Here is a 6,058-nt window from a genome sequence, read left to right as displayed (position 1 = left end):
GCTTTTTAAATGAATTTTAGTAGCCTCAGAACTTAGCAAATGTTCAATACATGTGTACTGTATGAATGAAGTAATGAATTAATAAATTGCTGCATATTACTTTATTTGAAATTTACATCATTGCTGAGGGGAAGGAAAAGTAGATATAATTATATCCACTTTAGAAATGAGAATTCTGATTCAGGATGGGTTGAAGCACTTGGCCAGAATTACCCAGCAAGTAAACATGAAAACAGAGGCTGGAATACAGTTCCCTTCACTCACATACCAGTGCTCATTTCACTGTATTGGCCTACTTCTTACTACCTGCTTTTCCACTGTCCCACTCCTCATGCAAAAGTCCCTACGAGTTATGGGGTCTTCATGTCTAAATTAACTAAGAAGATGTGCACTGGATTTCCCCATAATAAATTATGTGACATAATGGGGCACCTTGTAATCTACAAAATTATTATAATTAATGAGGGCATGTTATTGGTCAGTAGATCCATCAAGCCATCCTAAGTTTTGCACAGCAGGTAAAAGATCAGGCTCAAAGAGTGATGATCAGCACTCCACAGTCAGTTTGACACACACACACACACACACACACACACACACACACACCAGAGAGAGCAAAAACTGCTCTCCTTCAATCTAAAAAATAAAGCACTTATGATCATTATGTGGTGTGAATGTTGCTGGCAGAGAATAAATGTGTTGCTCCTACGTAATCAAACCCAGAAAGCCAATTCAGAGTTGTAGGAACTTTGTATTGAGTTCCTGATATTTCTGTAAGTTTTCTCATGGCACTTGGAAAAATGAAACGAAAGAAAAGCAAGTATATTCAACACAAAAATAACATGCTAAACAGGAAAACAATGGTTTCTAAAACCCTTCTTCTGCACATCTCAGATTTCTGGGAGTTTCAGAAACATATTGTTTACCTTTAAAAGTTATTAAAATCAGGTATGAGTCAGATAGTGTGGTAGCTGGCTACAGAGGCAAGTGAAACACAGTTGTCAGGGGTCTTCAACCCCCAGGGCCTCTAATGGGTCTCCAGCCTATTAGGAGCCAGTATAGCAGGAGGTGAGTCACCAGCAAGGCTTATGACCTGACCTCTACCTCCTGTCAAATCAGCCAGGGCTTTAGATTCCCGTTGGAATGAGAATCCTATTATGAATTGTAATGCAAGGGATCTAGGCTGCACACTTCTAGCATAGATGATGTCTTGCAAATTTTGAGGAGATAAAATTTCTCAGGCAGCTGAAAAAAAGAAAACATTCTGAGTTAAGGGAGTAGTGTGTACAAATTGGTGACAGTGTAACACAGCATAGTGCAATGTGACACAGCAGATGCTTTCCCAGCACTCACCCTCAACTCCATCCTATCTCTTTCTTTCCTGCTCTGTCCTCTTCATGCTTCCTATTTAGATCCCACAATGCATGCAATTCATAAGTCTACAGTCAAGTCTAACTAATGCCTGATTATCTGAGTTCAAATAGTTTCATCACCAAACCATCTCCCCGCTTCAGTCTGTGGAAAAATTGTCTTCCATGAAGCTGATCTCTGGTGCCAAAAAGGTTGGGGACCACTGAAGTTTTCAACTACCTAAGAAATTATATAACAGCACAGGAGTTTGAAGTAAAAATCACACAATTGAAATATAATATGATTCATGCAGTAATAGAAGTGTCCTAGTTGGTACAATGAATTCAGAAAGCTGGAATTATAATGGTAACAGTGTTACCCTAGCTAAGCCATTTTATAATTTTGTAGACTGAACAAATCTAACATAAACTTTTTCTGAGTAGCACTGTCCATATCTTATAAAAGAGGAGAATAATTGTTGTTATTTGATAGGTTATCAAAGGAGTTATTTATTTACTATTTTGAATGAATCTGAGACAGCCTCAGATGGTAGATGCTTATCTGTGCAAATTTTGGGGAGACACAATTTCTCAGGCAGCTGCAGGAAGAAAACATTCTGGGTTAAGGGAGCAGTATGTACAAATTGGTGACCGTGTAACACAGCATAGTGCAATGTGACACAGCAGATGCTTTCCCAGCACTCAACCTCAACTCCATCCTATCTCTTTCTTTCCTGCTCTGTCCTCTTCATGATTCCTATTTAGATCTCGCAATGCATGCCATTCATAAGTCTAAAGTTAAGGGCAATTAGCAAGCAAAGACAAGCATACCACAAGAAATTTAGCTCCTGTCTGAGCCTCAGTTTAATTATTTTAAAGTTCCACAGAAGCTTTAAAATATTCTTGGGAAATAAACTCTGGTCAAAAAGCCTAAAGCTCTGTCAAATTGTCAATTCAATGTCTGTCCATTCCACTCTGCCCAAAAGTATGCATTTTCCAGAAGACAATCAAAGCCAGGCATTGAAGAAATATACAGAAATTAGCCTCTCCTGAATATTGCACATTTTTCAGATGAGTGTAATTCCAAATGAGAACAGAAAAAAGTACAACAGAAATACAAATCTAACTGATATATATGTCCTCTCAACTTTAAAACAATGTTGAAAATGGCAGTCAGCGAGTCTAGAATCACTCCACAATTAATAAACATAAGCTCTAGTGTCAATCACTTCAGAAGTAAAACAAAGCAAGTAAGAAAATCATGCAGAAACAATGTAATAAATGAGAGGGAAGATACAAATAAGCTATGGTAATCAAGAACTCCGCCATTCTTGGTTAATGACTTCACCAACACCTCTACCTGACCAGAATTGGTATTTATACTTATGAACTCTGTAGATGCATGCACATTTACTTGTTAAAAAAAATAAACATTTTAAGTGAATCTATGTAGCATATATATTACATATAGCATATATATTACCTATAACATAGCATGTATATACATATATGCTGTTACAATTTTAATTTGCTTATTTTATGTATTAATTCTATATTAACTAAAATCATAATATTTCAGGCATGTTATATATAAGTCACAGTGAAAATTATGTATGAATAAAATCTCATATTTGTTCTATAGAATCATAAGCCTGTGGAGAAGAAAGATATGAAAATATAATATGAAATATACAGTTAAAATGACTTCTTCATGTATCTGCTTATTTGTGCCAAAAATAAATATAGGAAGAATGAACCAGGCACTAAAGAGATTAGGTACTTACAGAAAGTATGTTAGAAACAGGATGAAAAGGGTAAGGGGCATAGGGGGAGTGAGTGAGATTTCGCTGAGGATAACTCATTGTACAGTTCTGACTGTTGAAATTATGCCAAAGTTTTACATAATCAATAAATATATAAATAAAGAAACAGAATCAACGATTCTGAGGGAATTATAAAATTTTCTGAGGGAAATTTTAAATGCATGCAAATATAAACAAATGAATCTAATTTATTGAAATCTGTGGTAACCATATTGAAGGAGGTAAAAGAGAAAAAAAAGAAAAAATATTACTTTTATGAACCCAATATTTTGACATTATACCCTAAGTTTGAAGGCAAAAAAAAAAAAAAACTGTAAGTAAATAAAATAGATATAAACCCTTGTTAGTAGAGCTATTTATTTCAGTGGTATGTGTGTAAACAATTCTGAAACCACTTTTTGTATTCTAGGATTCAGAAAATAAATAATTATCTTGTAATAAGTACAGTTGAAAGTTTCTCACTGCTGGAAAAAGGAATTACGATATGCAAGGGAAAACACTACAATGAACCTTGTGGTGTTGAATTGGAACAGATATTTCAGCACAAATGCATTTTTTAAATACAGATACATATTTTAAGTAGATATGACACATACAGAGATGCCTAGAAATATGTGTGTGTGTGTGTGTGTGTGTGTGTGTGTGTGTGTGTGTGTGTATACACATATACCCTATCTCTATTTGTTGAGAGAAACTGGGAACAAGGACATCATAATAAAAATGAGCCCATAACACACCAAAATGTGGTTTCTAATTTAAACTTTCCACTAAATAAATTAATTTAGAAAACTCAGACCGAAATAATTCTCCTGAAGAAATACCTTATCCTAAGGCTGAAATTTAAAAAGTATGAGATGAGTCTGGTTCATTTTGTTGCAGGAAAAGAAAAAGTTTTCAAAGCATGTTTGAGGCATATTCAAAAAACACACCTACTAAATTGAAGGAACTCCAATAAACCAACCCAGGGTGGTTTGAGCATCTAAAATCTGAGTTTATAATTAATGGAATAAAATAAAAATGCAATAGCACAAACTAATATAAATAAATGAACAAATAAATGAGAAAGAGGGGATTTATTTATACTAGAATACCAAATGCTGAGGAAAGAATGATGAAATTAGAAATGATCAATTAGCAACCATAAGAGTAACAACCGATTTCACCATAAATCATGACTGAATGCTAAAATTCATAAACTAAAGTTTGAGGGGTACCAAGATATTTATATCATCTCAAAGTATCTCCCTATAAGGTATCTATTAATTTTAAAGAGAAAAATATAATGTTATAGTGGAGAAATCTAACACCATCTTAAATAAATGATTGAAGTTAATATCACAGGAAATGAGATAAATCAACATGTATTACTTTAAGAAGAACATGTCAGTTCTGTGACTTTTCTGCCCAAAAAAGTATAATCAACAGCCAACATAGGGAAACATCCAGCAAACACAAATTGAGAGTCATTCTACAGAATAAGTAGTCTGTACTCTTCAAAAATGTCAGTCATAAAAGACCAAAAAGAAACTATTTCAGATTAAAGGAGATTAAAGATTTGCAATAACTAATTGCAATGTGTGATCACAGATTAAACATTAAACAAAGACAAAAAATGTACACATATAAACACAATATACATGCATACACACAAAATGTTATTGGAATAATTACTGAAATTTGAATAAGGCCTATGGCATCAATTAAGTTTTTGACTATATCATGGTTGTGCAAGGTAATTATTTTATTTGTAATAAACATATTGAATATTTTAGGGGTGAAGAGCCTTTATGCATATTAGTTGCTCTCAAAAATTGAGAAAAATGATAAGTGTATATATATTCTCAATATTTGTGTACAAATACATATGTATAAAAAAGTAACATATGTAAGAGGGAGAATATGATAAAGTAAATGTAGTGAATTATTAATAATTGAAAAATAATTAACAATTGGTGAAGGGCATATGTTTATTCTTTAAATGAGTTTAGAAATTTTCTGTAAGTCTCATATTATCCCAAGATGAAAATTTGAAATCATGAAAAAATACTTAATGTAATTTGTCATTACAAAAGTGCGAATTTACTACCAGCTACTCATGAGGCTGAGGCATGAGAATCACCTGAAGCTGGGAGGTGGAGGCTGCAGTGAGCTGGAGATTGCACCACTGCACTCCAGCCTGGGAAACAGTGAGACATTGTCCAGAGAGAGAGAGAGAGAGAGAGAAAGTACAAATTAAATTGCAATCAGATACCACCAGACATATCCAAATGACTAAAATTTTAAAAGCAAATGACAATATCAAATGATGGTGGTTATGCAGAGCACCTAGAACTTTAACACCTCACTAGTGAGAGTGCACAATGGTACTTCCACTTTGGAAGACAATTTGGCAGTTTTTTATACAGTCAAACTTACACTTAACATACACCCCAACATTTCTACTCTTAGGTAGTGAAATAAAATCATATCTACAGACAAAAATGTATGTGAATATTCGAAACTACATTATTTTTAATCGCCAAACTGAAAACATTTCAAATGTCTTTGAACTAGAGACTGGATAAATATGTCACGTTACGCATATAAAGTACAACATTACTCAGCAATAAAGGGAAATTAACCGTGGATACTTGCTAAAACATGAATGAATCTCAAATGCATTACACTAAGGAAAATAAGTCAGATCCCAAAAGCTACATACTCTATGCACACACTTTTTTGACATTTTTCCAAAGTGAAAACTGTAGGAACAGAAAATAGATCAGTGATTGCTAGAATCTAGGGTGGAGAAAAAAGCTGACTGAAAAGCTTCACCAGAGAATTTTGGAGGCTGATGGATGAAGTTATTCTTTATCTTCATCATGGTGGTGAGTGTGCAATTTTCAA

Source organism: Cebus imitator, unplaced genomic scaffold, assembly GCF_001604975.1.
Source record: "Cebus imitator isolate Cc_AM_T3 unplaced genomic scaffold, Cebus_imitator-1.0 Scaffold174, whole genome shotgun sequence".
Classification (NCBI taxonomy): Eukaryota; Metazoa; Chordata; class Mammalia; order Primates; family Cebidae; genus Cebus; species Cebus imitator.
Note: the sequence above shows the minus strand (reverse complement) of the source record.